The sequence below is a fragment of the Xyrauchen texanus genome, chromosome 4 (assembly GCF_025860055.1).
Source record: "Xyrauchen texanus isolate HMW12.3.18 chromosome 4, RBS_HiC_50CHRs, whole genome shotgun sequence".
NCBI lineage: Eukaryota > Metazoa > Chordata > Actinopteri > Cypriniformes > Catostomidae > Xyrauchen > Xyrauchen texanus.
The window spans coordinates 24,146,007-24,163,342 of record NC_068279.1 but is presented as its reverse complement, the minus strand read 5'-3'; positions in this window follow the sequence as shown (position 1 = coordinate 24,163,342).

Genomic DNA, 17,336 nt, shown 5'->3' with positions numbered 1-17,336 from the left:
ACGTTTGGCATTCCAGCACACCTACCTGAAATGTTTGTGTTTACTCTTTGTATGGTGCGAGGATGGAAATCTGATCTTGGTAGGATGGTGGAGATAACTACTTTTAAATTTGGGAAGTTTTGTGTTGCTTTAATGGCCACCTGTGTCACTGATTCTGCTACTCGCTCTTGTTGTGCTACTCGCTCTTGTTGTGCCCTCAGGTCATTCGTGCCCACATGGATGATGATGTGGCTGGGTTCACCCAGATTTTCCTTGTTTTCCTTGTTCAGTTGTTGTAGGGCATTATCTCTCTCTCTCTCTCTCTCACACACACACAATCACACACATGCAAATAATACTATATCAGATACTTTCTCATACTTATTTCTTGTTCTCCCGCTCCCTATTCATCTCATCTACATAAACACAAACACTTGCTAAATGAAGCTCTTTGCATCTCTTCAAACCTCCCAGAAATCAACTTCTTACCCAACGTGAGTCCAGTGCAGTCCTTTCCTTCTTTTGCAAACAACTTTATTGTGTACATTTTATAACAAATTTCTTTCTGCTCTCTCTCTTTCTTTCACTCTATAAAATTATTTTGAAGGTTATATGATACATACTGATGATAGATACTGGACTGAAAGACTTGGAAGAACAAAGGATGCTCGCCATCATCTCCCTTTTACTCTCTCTCTAACTCACTACACACACACACACACACACACACACACACACACACACACACACACACACACACACACACACACACACACATAGACTGTAAATGGGAAATCTAGATTCCAGGGCCACACTATTCTTCAAGTAAATGTCTCCAGCAACACTTGAATGAGTAGTTGAAGTAAATACAATGGAAGGCGTCTGTTATGTTGTGTGTGATACATTTGTAGGGTGACTATACTCACAGCACATGTGAGAGAAGTCCTTGTTGATATGCAGATATTTGCAAGCCATATTAAATCATCTGAGAGGGCTAATTGGAAGCTGACAAATTTCTTATTATAGGGCATGGATCACATTGTGGGAAACGCTCTCTAAGAATATGGCCTCTTTTTTTATGTCTTGCTCTGTGGTTCCCTATGGAGCGCAAGAAAATATATGTGCATGAGCGGCAAATATAATGCATGTCAGTGGTCAGTGTTCAACAGACAAATAAAATTTCACATTGCAACAGGCATTACTGATAGCAGCAGTCCAAGCACCTAATTATTGTTCATTATATCTCACTAACACTTCTGTCTTCAAATAGTGGCACCCGATTTTATAATTGGCTCGAACAGACTGAATCAAATCAATTTATTGAAATCAATGATTTCAAAAGATAATCAAAAGAGACTTGAGAGTCTTGAGTGATAAGTTAAAAAAGGGGGTATGTGGTTTGACGCTTGGGTTGTACCTAATTCACTGGCCATTACAACATAATTTTTTAAACACCAATTCTCTTCATAGCTGTTTATCTGCATTTAACATTTTCACATATAGGGGATTATATTTTCTGACAGCACAGCTTGGTGGCTATGATAAACCATAAGCTTACAATTTACAAGGCAAAGAAATATAAGACAATTGCTAAACATGTTAATGATGTCATTATAGGCCAGTGAATAAGAGTATAAATTATATTAGAGAGATTTTACTAAATTGCCATAAAGTTGCCATGGGTGATACATTTTTATATTCATTTGAGCAACAATTTTGTTTATTTATTTTATTTAAAGCAATATGAAACCTGAATAGGTGGGGCCTGACATGCCCACTCATGAACCCCATGATTATGCCATTGAATGCATAAACATATAAAACAGTAAATACATAATACATAAAAACATAATGTTAATAATAGTATGTGTGTGTAGAATACAACAATATAATTCTCACTGTATTCCATATAAGGAGCAGCGCATCCAAACAAACAGAGTAGTATTGTGCAATACCAGCTAAAGTACAGTACAACCATGATATTTTCCTGACAACCCACGTATGTATACAGTGCAAAGTTTGCAAAATTCAGTATGCATGAAATGCCTGGAAGATCTACTACATTTGACAAAGCAAAACTAAAAATATCTAAAAATTAAATACAAATGTGAAAACTGCATTTGAAATTGCAGAACTTCAACTACAGTGATAGACACAGCATGGAAGCAGATCCAGAACCACCATTTGAGGCTGTCAACACAGCTGAGCTTCACTCCCCAGGCATGTGAGTGCCACTCCTCCTCTTTCATAATTTTACTCCTCTGACTCTGCATCTCTCACCAGAAAACAACATGTCAGTTTGATCCTACACACACACTCGTTCATCCTCAGCAGATTGAAGAAACTCTTCTCAGCCATATACCTGACTGCCCACCTGTGCCCTTCTGCATCTCCCTCACTCTTTTATCTTTCCTATGACTTTCTCAAACACTCTGATGTATGCAGGGCACACTGATGAGGCAATGCTTGACACAAAACCTATGATATCAGTCTACTAACATATCTGTATCTGTCTGAGACATAAACAAAACTCAGCCTTCCTTAAACTAAAGTGTCAAGAGTATTCAGCTCATTTCTGTGGCAGAACACCTTCATTTCTCTTGGTATCTGTCTGTCGGCATTCTGCCAACCTTGGAAACCACAATACATTTCAGAATTTTTCATTGTTTTCATCTTCTCACTAACTCTCTTGTAATTGCCTCAGAGCTCCAATATTGGGTCTGTCTTTTTAGTGGCAAAGCCTTTCAGTGACTCTGATGTCTCGAGGCTTAAAATACATGTCACGTCCAATGAGTAGAACTGTAGAGATCTAAAGTAAATGAATGTAGACGTTTGTGGCTCACTGTCCTCAACCGATAAACTTACAACTTCCAAATACAAACTAAACAGTAACATGATTAGATATGGTAACAAATAAGCCTATAATAAATTAGAGGATGTTAGAGGTGTGTGTGTGTGTGTGTGTGTGTGTGTGTGTGTGGTATAAAGAGAGAATGAGTTCACATAATGGCGGATGTGGCTCTCGTTGAGAGTGTGTCACGCAAAGTTTCCGGACAGAGAATGTGGGCAGAGAGACTGGTTAATGGCGTCTGCTGTTTAACACATGTCTCCGCTGGTACAATAGCTTAGGCACAAAGCTGGGCAATATCGCCAAGTTATCAGTTCACCAAATGTGTGTGCGGGTATGTTTGTGAGGGGGGTGTGTGTGTGGTCAGTACGAGAGAAAGCGAACAATATAACAACACCAAAGCCAGTTTAGCGATCGCGGGAGAGAGGGCAAAAATTAGTTTTATCACTCAGAGATACAGTGAACGACTCGTAATCCGATCCGCTGTGGTCGTTGTTTCTTTAATGGATAAACTCAGTGTGCTGGTCTCACCTGCAATGCCAGAAATTCACAACCAGCCCAATGTGGTTGGACAACAACACAGCCAATCTAATTTGTGGTAACAGGAAGTTACAATAATACTTTGAGTACTATTAGCAGCAATGAGCAGACTCGGTGGCCTGTAAACTATACAAGCATTAACCTTGATACACAAGAATAACACACTATAATAATCTATCTCTGCCCAGACGTAAACCTCTTAAATCGCATGAGGACATGGATCGAATGTGGGTTTGTCCGTTGTCTGACTCTGACTCGGTTCCTCGAAGCTCGGGTGATGATGAGAGGTTGTTTCCTCGCTCTGTCAGCGGGAGGTACGGCGGCTGATTCTTGGCTGGTTGAAGGAGATATCAGCAAAGTCGACTCTGTTGAAGAAGATAAATCTTCTTAACATCTGCAGGCAAAAGGGTGAGATGCGGATTGCTCAGCAGTCTCCTCCGAATCCATTAGCGTGCACGGTGTAACAGAGAATCTTGGCTCGTCCAACGAGTTGGAGATTGTATGGCCAAGGTTCAGGTACGTACGTTTCTTCCGTGGGCAATGAGGCTACACCTGGGAGCAGCAGGACTGCAATTAGACGTGGCACATACTGATGCTGGAATCAAGCTTAGGAGGAATCTCTGGGGTTTTATACTGACAATGACATCAAGGGACACATTCTGGCATGCATTTCATCCAATAGGAGTTGATAGTTTGATCCTTCAGAATTTCACACCTAGGTGTAAATTGAGCAAGGCTTGATGGGATCTGTAGTATGTTTGGTCTCCCTTTGTTGGATTTTGGTGGCTGATACTGTGTTATCAGGCTTTGATTGTTCCTACAGGCCTCAGTCAGGCTTTATGGCAGTGTGTAGGCCTGCTTTTGTGTCCTATCTCAGCACATGAGGCCCAACATTCCCCCCTTTGGTCGAAGAGTTGGTTGTTTTCCAGCATCTTTAGAGCAACTGAAGGGCCGAACAGTTCCTGTAGGTTCACAGTAACCTGTGGATTACACTGTCCTTGTCTTCCTGTGGATTACACCGTCCTTGTCTTCCTGATAGAAAAGAAAATGGTTGCACAGTCCATACAATTCACAGAGGCTTTATCGTCTGGACATAGAATGAGGCACATCTGGGCATAGAACTTCTAGCTAAGTCTAAACTACATTCATCACATTGACATTTACAGTTACATTTATGCATTTGGCAGACACTTTTATCCAATGCGACTTACAGTACACTTATTACAGAGCAACCTGGAGTTAAGTGCCTTGCTCAAGGGCCCAACAGTGGCATCTTGGTGGTGCTGGGGCTTTAACCTCCAACCTTCTGGTCAATAAACTGAGCCACCACTGCCCCCAGAGAAACTCACCCCGGTTCAGAGCATCTTCTTTCTTGGCATGGAGTTAGACTCATTTACAGTTATGCATTTGGCAGACACTTTTATCCAAAGCAACTTACAGAGCCCTTCTTACAGGGAGTTAAGTGCCTTGCTCAAGGACACATGGTGGTGGCTGTGGGGATCGAACCACATTAATGGCTAAAGTCTGTATTCAGCACAAACTGGGCTACAATAATATGTAATATGCAATAATATTTTAGTGTTGAAAGGTAATATGCGAGGAGGCGTGAACTATCATGAATATTTATGTGATTTACACCTGAGGACACAAAGACCCCTCCTCTGGGCCCATCAATGAGGCATGTGACAAAGAGAATGAATGTGAGGAGACTTAATGATCAAAATCAAGTTTTAAGTTAAAAGAAGTAATCTGACTATACATTTTCTTTACATAAAGACTTTACTTAATTTTAGACCTACACTACCATTAAACGAAGTCTCTTCTGCTCACCAAGACTGCATTTATTTGATCCAAAATACAGTAAAAACATTGTGCGAACTAATTTTACAATTTAAAAGAACAGTTTTCTATTTAAATATATTGTAAAATGCAATTTGTGATCAAAGCTGAATTTTCAGCATCATTACTGCAGTCTTCAGTGTCACATGATCCTTCAGAAATCATTATAATATGCTGATTTTCTAATATGGGCATATTTAAAGTGCATTTTACTCATTTAACCTGAAAACATATTTGCAAGCACAAGCTTTGCTGATGATAACGAGGCAGCATAAACATAAGATATAATCTAAACATTCATATGTCATATTTATATCATACAGCATACAATGTAAATGCCTGCTTTAGCCGAAACAGCATTTAAATGTAACTAAAATGTGCCTATTAGGACATATTTCAAATGTCAATACTTTGAATCCTGTCTGGAAACAGTCCCACTAGTAAAATATGTACGTTTATATAAAATAGCACGTCAGCTAATGAAAACTAAATGACTTACTCGTTTGAAATTGTATCCTCAGCTGGATCAAATCTCTCTTCAAAATACAAAAGTTCATCTGAGTCCCGCTCTTCTTCTGAGGAAAATGTTAACTCATCCTTACATCCAGGAGTTTACAAACACGCAGAAAATTTGAGTTGTGTTGTGTTTACATTAAATCTCCCAGTCGGGGGGCGTGTACATTTCCCTTGATCGGCTCAGCACATTAGCGTTTGAATGGCGCGCTCTGCTGTTGGGTGGGGTCACATTACCTATAATGAAGCTGAGCCAGGAAAACCGTACATCGCTTTGTTTCATACAGATTACATTGCAGGAGAATATTTGTTTTAAATTTGAATTGTTTTATTTAAAAGTAGATATGTCTTTCTTTAGACATATGTTTCATTTTTGAGTGAAAAGTATTCGTGGAGATTCAGTTCATTTTTGTGACGTGTTTCAGAAATATGCTAGTGAACACAGAGACTGCTGAAAGCTCACCCTTTTTATTTTCTTTATTTTACAAAAGCACAAGATTTTGTTGTTATTGTGAGTGAACACAAATAAAAACAGACCCTTTATAGTCTAATGATGTCTTACACTTATCTGTATAACCAAAAATGATGGAGTATTTTAAGTTGATTCTGCTGTAATGACGAAAATATCCAGCAGGACGCAAGGGCATCAAAGTCTGGTGTAATCTTTGATGTAGAGATCCTCAGAATAGCTGACAATTGGCTATTTGTTAAATTTGATCTGTTGTGGGATTTGTTGTAGTTCATGACTGAGAAGGTTTATTCACACACTCAAAAGTAGACCCAAATAAAACATTATTTGGTCATGCTTTTTAATGTTTGGGGGAAAAAATGAATCCAGTGAGGCATAAAACAATTTCCGCAGTTTTGAACTTCTCCTTCAAAGGACTGTCACACTGGATGTCGATGAGTTCCAGTTGTGTGTCTGGTGGTAATGTCTCACTGTCAAAAAACAGTCGCAATGTCTGTGAAACAATGTGAAAACTCGCCATGCAGGTTGAACAATGTCTCTGTGTGACACTGTGTTTTTAGTGTGAAAATGAGTGAGAGATCAGCTGCATATTTTTCTGGAGAAAAACACAAGTTTGGTCTTGAACGCTTGAACGCTCGTATTCAATTCATGCACAAAAACATTCTTTCCCTGTAGTTTCACATTTGCATCATTCAGATGCCTCAATATGTCCACACCAAATGCAAAGTCGGCCAGCCAATCTGTGTCTTGTAAATTGGTGAAGTCGCCAGCTTTACCAACTGTATTAAGGAGCGTTACTCTCTCACTATCTCAGTTTCAAGACATGCTGAAACACTTTGCCTAGGCTTAGCCAGCACACATTTGAATGAAACAAGTCATGGTGCTTCGCCTCTGTTTCATTAAGCAGCTGAATGAATTGCCGATTGTTAAGCCCCCTTGCCCGTATAACGTTGACAAGTTTCACAACCACCTTGACAAAATTTTCTTGCTTTAACACATTTTTACACTGGGCTTCTTGATGTTTAATACAGTGAATAAATATTAATTCCTTTGAGTTGAGGATTTCTTCATTTACTTTGCATCGAAATCTTCTTAGCAGGCCAATGTTTTTACTGGATAGATTTGGCGATCCATCCATTGTCATCTATCTCCTCGGATAAGTCTATATATAAGTCTACACCCCTGGTTGTTCCCATCATGGATTCCATTGCAAGAAGTTCCTCTGTTATTTCAAAGTTTTTATTTATTCCTCTGACAAAAATCTAAAGTTGAGCAGTGTCTCTGATGTCAGTACTCTCATCTAGTGCTATAGGAAAAAAGATTAAGGACTTTCTTGGCATATCAGACATACTGCTTTCTGTCCGATACTGGTGAAAAAGTATTATGATGCCCATTCTTTGTTAAAAAGGTGACATTCGGAGTCCACTTTTCTTTTCATTCGTCACACTCATTTTCACTCATTCATGTCAAAGCAGCAGTGAATTAGATATTTTACGGAGCGCATTCTAATTTAAACTGCATACCATAATGTAAGTAACTGTAATATACAGTACTGCAGGCTACAGCACAATCTATTGGATTTAGTTTGTATTGCATCAAATTAGTCTTTTTTGACCAAAATCCTAACTCAAAGGTAATGGTATTTAATACATTTAAAAACTACCTCATGGGCCAGATGAATGTGGGCCATATTTGGCCCATGGGCTGTAGTTTCCCCCCCCTCTGCCATAACACAATCCTTTACTGTTCTTTGGTCATAACACAAAATCATAATACTGTAGAACCTGACAATGGATACTAGGACCAGAATGTTAGAGGAAAGGGGTAAAAGGAAAGGAAAGGAGGGTTAGAAGTTAAAAGTCTTATCCTAGGAAATTATTGGGGTTAACCTCTGGGATGGGCTCAGACTAATGTGTAAAATGCAGCAGTACATGAATGAGGTAGTCCAGTCTGGCCTGTTGGTATTGAATTTACCTGTGCATGGTGTGTGCAATAATTGCTGTGGTGATCCAACCACTAAGGAGGAGTCTGAGGGCGACCAGACTGATAGGGTGTTCTTTTAAGATGACAATCTGCTTACCTAACTAGGAAATATAGTGGTCAAGTCAGTCGGTTTGAGACTGAACTTCACTAATTTCATCCCTTCAGCCTGAAGCTGCTGTTGAAGGGTGTCATTAATGGTGAAGTTTTGACCTCTAAATGATCTACATTTCTGCATCATGTTTGTCAATGCTGAGATAATGGAGGACAATATCATCAATGTGCATTGTGGCTCCTTGGGGAACCTTTAAGAACAGCGTCTGGTCTGGTTTTGTTAGTTTAGTGGCTGTATCATGGCAGTTGTATGACATTAGAACTGGTGGCTGGTGTGTTAACGAGCCAGCAATTGCCTGCTCATTCTACCTTTGTCTCTGTTCCTTCACCTTTGACAGACATGCTACCTTGACACTTTTGTTCAGGGGATTTGGCTCTTAGGCTGCAGAGGTAGTTAGTCACCTCTCTAAGAAAAGGGTTGCTTGGACAAACCCAAGTAATGTCCTTTGTCTTGGTACACAAGCTAAGGTCAGGGATAAGGTAGAGCAAGGGGTCCTCATCATGGTAGGCGAGTGTTGGTGGTGTTTGGAGGTGAATGAGTGTGTTACCTCTCTGAAAACCAACATTCATTACAGACTTTAGTTGGTATATATTCTGCCTTTCTATGATGGGTAGATTGAGGATTAATTAAATTTTGAGGTTCTGAGACTCGGACTGTATCATGTGCTTTGGTTCTGCTTAGACTGCCTTCAGTCAATCGTGGGGGTGGCGGACATGTTTGCGGTATACATCCCAGGGATCTAAATGTATGTTGATTCACTGCTTGTACGAGTTGCAACGGGTGACCAAGAGGCCAGCTATCCCTTGTAGTGATGCTGGTCGGTGGGCCGGGCTTGACCACATCACTGGATAGGGCAACTTGTAGACTAAGGAGAATGCAAAGGATCTGCAAGACTTTCATCCTGAAACAACCCAGAGTTGATTACTTTATGAAAGTGGAGTGGTGCTAGGGGTTAGTGCATGTCGATGGGTTGAGAGATGCAGCTATCCTCATGGCGCTACTATGGTGCATCTTCTCCCCTTTGGAATGAAAACAACTTGAAGAGCTTTATCTGATTTGAATGGACCCATTTGTATGCCAGTGTTTGGCTTGGTTTTGAGACCCTGATGTGTTAGGCTGCAGGTGAGAGCTTTCCCATTTTGAAGGGGCCTGACCAACTTGGTAGGAACTTTTTAGAGATCCCTGCCGGCCTGATGAACTTGGTACTTATGTTGAAACACTTTCCTATCATTGTAGGCTTTGGATCCCTTGATGGTGGCTTCTTAAAAAATGTTGGGCCCACGAGAATGTGGCCCGAATTGGTCGCACATTGGTGCACCATATAGGCGGTTGCAACACTGATGTCTGTAGTAGAAGGTGCAGCGGAAGGGTAATTTCTCTTCCAGTCATCATTTCAAATGGTGTGACTCCTGTGGAGTGGTGTGGAGTAGACCTAATGACCATCAGCACCAAGAGGACCAATCTCTGCCACTGCTGTTAACATACTTTTAAAACATGTTGATAATGGTGTTGACACGTTCAACCTGTCCAGATGACTGGGCATGAAACGGGATGTGGAAGCTGACTTCCACGCCCATGATTTTGTACATGGTAATCCTGACGCTTGAGGTGAAATGGGTGCCTCAATCTGAATCATCGGAGAGGGGTCCCCAGTGGCTGTGCACCTGATTTAGCAACAGGACTGCAGTTGTTGTGGCTGTGTCATTAGGGGCAGGGAGGCATTCCAGCCACTTGGTGAAAGCGCAGGTAATCGTGAGGAGGTACTTATTACCTTGTGAGGACTTGAGGACTGGTCCAATCCACCATGAGGTGGGACCACGGGAACGTGATCCTTCGGTTCTGGAGTGGGACCTGATGGATGGCTGGAACTAGCTACAGACAAGGCATGCATAGACATAGGAACGGGTGTCGTGGGCCATCGATGGCCAATAAATATCTTGCTTATAGGTAATAGGAAACCTCTCGTCTCGGAACTCCCAGACTGTGCCTTGTTCCACGCCTAGCTTGGATAGGCAGTTGGCTTTGTCATTACTGTCTTTGTCAGGACCGGAGGTTTGGGAATGATCTCTGACCTTTTTACAGTACTCTGTCATTCCCAATTCGAGTTCCGAGTGCTAGACTTCCTTGTTTTTCTCATTCCTCATGCCGTTATCTTTCCATGTGGGAAAATGAGAGATAAAACTATGATGAGCATAATTAGAGTCAGAACATATCATTGCTCAACAGTCAAGTTGGTGGTTTGCTGGAGCATGATGAGCCTTGCTGTAATCTCCGCATACTGGCTTGTCTTTTTGCCCAGTCGGAAGTTGTTTGGTTCATCGATGTTGCAGTTGAACCAAACAATACCAACTCCTGCCCAAGTCTGACTTTCATGGTGGAATGAACAGCCATCCATATAGACCCTTGGGAGGTCTGCACAGGTATTCTCATCATAATAACGATGATTTGACAGGAACATCGGAGTAGTGACATGTAAGGATTCTGGGCTCAGTTGCCCTTTACAATCACAGTGTTGGCATTCAGCCAGGCCCTGGCCCAAGACCATTTTATGGTTCTGGGCATTCTTGACCTCAATGTCGTAGCCTTGCAGTGCCATCATCCAAGTGTAGTTGCAGACACCTAGGAAGCTAATATAAATTGGGATAAATTGCACGTGGGATGTCCAGATCTCAGATCTGGAAAGACTTAGGAAGGTGAAACATGTGCTCCTGTTCTAATCTTAGCCTCCTCTTTTTATAGTGTGAATTTCAAGATATGAGGAAGTCGAAAATTTTGTTCGAAAAAAAACAAAAGGGTACAAATCCCCTTGGAGTTTTTTGCGTGAAATATTTATCTTTCACCAATTTTCTTGAAATTCACACCATAGAAATAGGAGGCTGAGATTAGAACAGAAGCACAGGTTTCAGCTTCCGAAGTCTTGCATTGCTCCGTGAGGTCCTATGGACCCCAATTTCACATGGTAACACATTGAGTGCCTCTTAAGAGGACTAAGGCCTAGGATGCAAAAAAGTTGTTTTCAACAGATCTCTCTGCCTGTCATAGGAATCAATGAGGCAGGATGACTTGTAGGCCCATGTGCAGCAGCATATTCATCAGAGGCTTTAATACTTAGTGAGCACCCAGGGCTTCTAAATTCTAGTATCTGACTCAGGGGTCCCTAACAGTCAAGTATCTCAAGTTTCAAGGTCCTGGGGCATTCGGAACCCCCTTTACTAAACACCACACTTGCCCATTAAACAAATTAATTTTTCACATTAGGTCTTTTGACAAGGTCCCTAAATGCGCCAGATTAATGAGAGAAAGGGTCAAAAACTCTGCACACTGTCTGAGGACACCCTGACGAGACATATATGTCAATTTTAGACTTAGGAGTGGAGGAGGTGTAGTGGGCTAAAGCACGTAACTGGTAATTAGAAAGTTGCCAGTTCATTCTCCACAGCCAACACAATTGTGTCCTTGAGCAAGGCACTTAACTCCAGGTTTCTCCGGGGGATTGTCCTTGTAATAAGTGCACTGTAAGTCACTTTTGATAAAAGAGTCTGCCAAAAAAATGCATAAATGTACGTTTTGAGTCATTCTGACCTTTTGGAACACCATCCACTAAACCACTATGGAAAATTAATGAAACAAATTGCAGATCAACATTTCCTAGAAAGCTCCCGTGGCCCCCAAATTTCACATGGTGGTAGCCTGATGTCCATTAAAAGACATATTGAGAACAGGCCTCTTGCAGTCACAGATGTTTATTTTCAACAGATGTTTCTGCCTGTCACAGGAATCAATTAGATGGGCTGACTTGTAGGCCCATGTGCAGCAGCATGTTCATCAGATGCTTTAATACTTTTAAGCACCCAGGGCCTCCAAATTCTAGGACCTGACTCAAGGGGCCCCTGACGATCGAGGATCTCAAAATTTTCACAATGAACACTTCACCAAGTCACAGAGCCTTGGAACTTTGCACACTCTCAATGGGACCCCTGATAAGCTATAGATTTCAAATTTGACCTTTTCAAATTTTGTCATTTGGACCTTTCTGAGTCATGTCCATGGACCTGCTATGAAAATAAATGGTATAAATTGTATGTGGGATGTGCTGTAACTTCACTCCGTGATCTCCAACAGAGGCAACATTTTGCACAGTCGTACATCTTGTGCCCCTCAATCACATATTAAGAGGGCAGATGTCTCCTGTGATTTTCTTTTTTCAAACTTCAAAATATGCCTTTTTAAGGGGTGTGGGTGGGTACAGTGAGCACCAAACATGTGGCCTGTGATGACACAGAGTGTAAATATTGGGGGTGTTGCCCAGGTGGTAACGGGGTCTCAGGGGTCATTTAGAAGAAATAGTTTGTTTGGGGACAAATAGGAGGTCTGTGGGACTCTGGGACATGGCCCAAGTGTTCAGGGGATCTCAGGGGTTGCTTGGGAGAAATAGTTGGTTAAGGTACAAACATTAGTTCTGTGGGACACTGGGGGTCTCAGTGATCAGTTGGGAGCCCACCTGCAGCTTGACGTTGCCCTCTATCCATTTGCCCATTAAAAGGGGTCCTTCAAGGATTACTTCGGAAAAGCCCAGAAAAGAGAAAATGTCCATTTGGCGTATAATCCTGAAGGTTCATGGTGGTTAACACACCTGATATTATCCCTTGCAGTAACTATTCGCCCAATGGCGATCAGAATGAATTGACAAATTTCCACAAACCATCTAATTTCCCTTTCTTACCATTATCAAAATAAATAGTATATTAATGATTATCAAAGACAACTATTAATTATTAAAATCAATAGAACATTGAATAGAATCAACATTAGTTGATTCTATTCAACAAAAGGAAAACAATGAAGGCTTGAATCTTAGCACTGACATCCCCTGCCAGCCCTTGGCACATGTGCATGTAGAACAATACCTAAACACTTCTCTTTAAAGTATAACAAAATGTATTGATGCAGTAATATAAATTAATAATCAAATGCAGTGGATAAACTTCCAACTTCCAACTACAAACTAAACAGTAACATGATTAGATATGGTAACAAATAAGCCTCATGTATAATACATGAGAAGGGGGTAGAGGTGTGTGTTTGTGTGTGTGTGTGTGTGTGTGTGTGTGTGTGTGTGTGTGTGTGTGTGTGTGTGTGTGTGTGTGTGTGTGTGAGCGTGTATTTATCACTTTGTGGGGACCAAATGTCCCCATAAGGATAGTAAAACCCGAAATTTTTGACCTTGTGGGGACATTTTGTCGGTCCCCATGAGGAAAACAGCTTATAAATCATACTAAATTATGTTTTTTGAAAATGTAAAAATGCAGAAAGTTTTCTGTGAGGGTTAGGTTTAGGGGTAGAGTTAGGTTTAGGGGATAGAATATATAGTTTGTACAGTATAAAAACCATTATGTCTATGGAAAGTCCCCATAAAACATGGAAACACAACATGTGTGTGTGTGTGTGTATGTGTGTGTGTGTGTGTGTGTGTGTGTGAATGGGTGTATTTGTGTGTGTCTTCTTTCTTTACTTCTGCAAGCAAAAGGGTGAGACGTGGATTGCTCAGCGGTCTCCATCTGCTCTGTTAGCGTGGTCGGTGGAACACTGAGAATCTGATGGATGAACATGGTGTCTAGTGTTTTATTTGAGGTGTTTAGAAAAATATTGCCCTGATAAAGAGTGCTTAGGCAATGAGTTAGTAGATCGATAGAAAGTAGTTTTAGGTTTGTTGGGGTGTGAGGTGAAGGAGGATATGGAGAGGAGAAAAAAATCTAGAAATGTCAGATTGTAATATAGGTGGAAATCTTTGAAGCATTTTCGAGCTGTCCGATATGTTTGTTGTGTTCAAGGGGAAATGGCTTGAAGAATTGAGTCCAGGGGGGTGTGGAGAAGGAGTCTGGGAATTTTAGATCTGGACGGGGAGGAGCTGGGGTTGGTGTTGGGTTTGCTTCTAGGACCAAAGCTCTCTGGATAAAAATGAGTAAGAGACAGCAATATGGTTTTTGAGCATGGAATGTTTTCTGCATTAATTATGGTTAGCTGAGGAGGGATTTGGGACATAGTTTGCTTGCTGAGGCAGCCTCGCACAAGGAATGGATCTGTAGTAGGAGAGATTAAAATGGTATAAGTGAGGTGGATACATTGAAGAGGGGAATGGGTCTGGAGCGGGGTTCACCAGTGGAGGCAGCCTCACATGGGAATCCGCTGTAGTGGCCCATGGATAGGAAGGGGTAGAAGGATGGAAATTAGCAGAGAGTACAGGGTCCGTGGAAAAAACTAAGGCTTATGGAATGTATGTGAGGCAATATCAGGGTATTTGCTTGCGTGGCATTGTGATATGAATGGGCTGAATCTTCAGGTGTGAACCAAACAGCATTCAATGAGAGAGCATTTGATTCATGTGAGAATGTTTTACATAATGGCGTGGTGGTGGCGTAGTGGGCTAAATCACTGAACTGTTAAGCAGAAGGTTGTTGGTTCGATCCCCACAGCCACCACCATTGTGTCCTTGAGCAAGGCACTTAACTCCAGGTTGCTCCGGGGGGATTGTCCCTGTAATAAGTGCACTGTAAGTCGCTTTGGATAAAAGTGTCTGCCAAATGTTTATTCGCTCAAAGCTTTGAGCAGCTGGATCTGCAGGCATGGCCCGCATGGTGTACAATTGTGGGATGAATAGGATGAATCCTCGAGCACTGCATTTAACAGGAAGAACCCATGCTTTCGTGTGAAAAATGTACATTGCAAATAAGCGAAACTCGCTCTGCGGTACAAATGGTTTGAGTATAGCATTCAAAGCAAGGGCCTAGATAGGCTATGTTCGAATTAAATGTATTGGTGTGAAGATGCAGGCTTATGGTGAGAAGTTTAGGAAAGACCTGAAACTGATCTGACAACCAGATTGCTGTCAGTAGCTAGGTGGGTGATGGTTTGTTTGATATGAGGGCATAATATGGGTTACGGAGCCATGGAGGCGGAGACGCATGATCTGAAAGACATGCTGCAGTTGTGGCACATGAATGGTTGCGGCACTTGGAAAACACATGCACTGCATGCAGTGTATGGGTGTTTGTTGCATGGCTGGAAAGATGCCACGGTTGCAAAGCTTGGACAGTGCATTGCACTGTTTATTTTGTAGTGGGAGGTTTAATCCCATGGCCCAAAAGACATTGCTGTTGCAGCAACTGGGCAGCATGTTTGTGCTGCTTAGGGATATGATGAGTTAATAGAAAACATGGTAACATGGAAAACGTAGCATATGCGGATGCCTGAATGTAATTTTTTGCTAGATTAATGTCAGGAATGTGTGAAACAATGTCAGGAAATATGCATGTGCATACGAACGACATCATAAAAAGTTGGTTTGTCATTGTAGTTTAATTGACATGAAGGCATTAGTATGCAGGAGAACAAACTTTTTATTATCACTGGTAGAGGTACAACTGTTACACTGCACTGCTCCCTGCACACACATGCACACTGATGATATCCTGTTACACAGGAATAATATTATATGAACTTAACTTTCTTAGACACACCCACAGCGTATCATTAATAACTGCATAGCATCATAATTTATCTACATCCACTTTCCACGTTCTATCAAATTTCTATTCCCTCTAATAGAAAACACTTACATTTTACAAACATCTGTATAACATCCATATGATGCAAAATTGAAATCAATAATATTTTGATTGTATTCTTACAATAACATTCTTTACATACAATTTACCACAATATGTATACTCAACCATTATACTTCGTATTGAGGTTGGAAATCTGGCCATATCTGGAACGATATGCACTGTGGCAGCGGGGGCGTGGTCAAGCGCCCGTCCGGGAGAGGAAAGCAGTAAGGGCACTTACACCTGAGCTAAATTATGCCTAACACCTGTCTCTAATTCCAGTGAGCACAAGGAGAGCAGCATAAAAACAGACCCAGAGCCTCCAGTCAAAGGAGAACCCGACAAGCCAACCCAGTGCGCTTGTATTGTACTATATTGTATTGTGTTGTGAACTATTGTGAGACAGACGGCAATTAAAGCCTTACCGTTTGTTGAAGACTCATTTCCTGTCCTCCTTCCCGTGAGGGTTGTTACATGGACATTTTTGAACAGTTGGCTCAACCATAACGTTCTCTTTGGCACATACTGCATCTTTTAATACAATGTTGACAATCTGAGTACAAGTCCTCCTGATCAGTTTGTGCTTGGTGAGGGATCGGCTCTACTACAGTAAGTAGGTGCTTGCTGTTCCACCAGTATTCTCTACATTCTGACTCTGCAATGTAAGATCTAGGATCTGTGAGGACATTCCTTATTACCCCAATCTTATCATGGCATTTTGCTGTTTGTATCTGAACCACTTGAGACTTATGTAGTGAAGAGAGTGGTTTACTCCTCTTGTCCTAGAACACTTTCTGCATTTGTCTCTTTTTCCTGAGTTGAGCTTTAATTTTCACAGTGTTCTTTGATAATGTTTTCAGCACCTGCTTGCTGATAGTTTCAGTTTCACCTTCCGTGCTTGGTCCCGGACCTTTCTCAAATTCTCATCATGCTCTTTCTCTCCCTTTGCTCCAATAATGATGTCATCCACGATAATGGCACATGGAAGGCCTGCGAAGATCTGCTCCAATGCTCGCTGGAACACCTCTGATGCTGAATTAATGACGAAAGGCATGTGTAAGAAATGATACCTGCCGAATGTTTCCGATTTGATTTAAAATTTGTATCAACTATGTGAAATTGCAACAGATGAGATTTAATTTAGCTGGTTAGACATTGCAAAATCCCAGTTCCCTTTGTTTCAATCATAAGCCACCAATGTTGCTTTTGACTTATCATTAATCTTTTCAGAATTTCTCACTGCTTGATATGTTTCAGTTGTAATCACATTGCACTTTGCTCCCGTATCAATTTTAAGCTCGAGGTTCTTGCCATGTTACTAGTGCTGCACTGATTGACTGCATCGATTTCACAGGCACCAAGGCACAGCCCATCAATATGATATTAATAATCATTACTGTCCGTGTTCACATCAGTAACCTGATTGATGGATTTGAAATTGTCCTT